The sequence below is a fragment of the Octodon degus genome, unplaced genomic scaffold (assembly GCF_000260255.1).
Source record: "Octodon degus isolate 3935 unplaced genomic scaffold, OctDeg1.0 scaffold00093, whole genome shotgun sequence".
Classification (NCBI taxonomy): Eukaryota; Metazoa; Chordata; class Mammalia; order Rodentia; family Octodontidae; genus Octodon; species Octodon degus.
In genome coordinates, this window is record NW_004524669.1 from 6711302 (window position 1) to 6712862 (window position 1561).

The 1561-nt window shown below is 47.3% G+C and overlaps 1 protein-coding gene across 1 annotated transcript in view; it reads left to right on the forward strand.

The window, feature by feature from the left end:
* The window catches only part of Copz1 (coatomer protein complex subunit zeta 1), a 27510-nt gene that overhangs the window by 5430 nt on the left and 20519 nt on the right, over positions 1-1561 (forward strand). The window lies entirely within an intron of this gene.

The following is a 1561-nucleotide window of genomic DNA, read 5'->3' on the forward strand; positions in this document are numbered from 1 at the left end:
CCATATCTGGTTCTGGACTGGCACGGCATGCAGGCCTAGGGTTCAGACCCAGTCCTAGCGCTTGCCAGGCAGGCACTTATATCGCTGAGCTATCTCCCCAGCCCTCCTTACCCTTTTTTTTTTTTTTTCTTTTGCCTGTGTTTTCTCCCCTCAAAGCAGAATTACTCTAGTGGTTTAGATCCTTAGATTTTTTTGTACACAGGTTTCATTTTTCCTATCCCTCTCTGGGTTCACTTTCTTTTTTCTGGGTTTACTTTCTGAACACTTTTCCAGTGCTTTACAGACAAGACTTCTACTTCTCTTCTTTCTATCTTTAATAATACTCTATCCTGAAATGGTGATAGAATCCCAGTTTCCAAGCTTCCTTCAAAAATCACTCCATCCAAAGTGCTCAGGGCTGCACGTGGCTGAAGGAGGGCCTCTGCGGAATACACCAGCGACTCTCAGAGGCTGATAGCGCTCCTTGGCCTTTGCTCTCTGAATCATCTTAATAGGGCTTTTGTTAAATTCCTTTGGCACTAACAGTAGAGGTGCTTGGCCTGAATGCCCCCTCCCCCTGCTTTGGGCAAAGGTATCAATTACATTAAGCCCCCAAAGCACTCCCATCTCATCCCTGGCAGTCCCCTGCGCCCCTCTCCCAGCTGCGTCCTTGCGGTGCCTGGCCTCTGCCTTTCGCTAGGAGAAGCAATCTCCTTTGCCGCACCATGGAGATATATTTCTCAGCCAGGGCTCAAGCAGTGCCAGCACTGCCCCCGGTGAGGTCCCTGGCAGCCATAAAAATTTTTATTGTGATTATGTTGGTGTCGGGGTGTCCATCTGGGTTATTGCACACCTAGTTTAATTGATTGAAGTTTAATTTATTGACACTTCAAATTAAATGATCAGAATAAACTGTGCTGTTACTCTGGCCGGCTTGTTTTAATGGTTGATTGCTGGAAGCAGACCTTGGCTTGAACTAAAACCCCCAAAGAGCAATTGCTGCTGCTTCTAGCTCTCCCCATGTCTTGCCCTCCAAGAAGACCTCGTTATAGATTTCCGACGTATTTATATATATATTTTTCCTCTCCTTCACAGTGGTGGGAAAGAGCTGGTCCCTGGCAAGATATAAATTATACTGGAGGTCTAGGGGAGCTGTCACATGGTCAAAAGAGGAGGAAGGGCTCCTATGTAAAGAAAACTAGACCCTTGAGAAGGCGCATCCTCCCTGGGAGGCAGAGCATGAATGCAATTATCCAAATACTCCGTGATCCACAGTGGCAGAGTTCAGGCCTTTTTCATCTAGGAAGTGCTACTGTTTCTTTCTGTGTTTCTTACTCTACTCCACTGACATGACTTGGCTAAAGTGGGGTGTTGACAAGAAAACTATATGTAGTAGGAGCTGGGTGTAGTGGTGCATTCCTGTAATCCCAGCATTTGGGAGGCCAGAGCAGGGAGGAATGCTTCAAGCTCGGGGCCAGCCTGGGCTGCATGGTGGGTTGAAGGTGCCTGGAATGTACAGCAAGACCCTGTCTGAAAAGCAAATGAGCAAACTTGTGGAAGGGGATCTAGAGGAAGCAGTTCT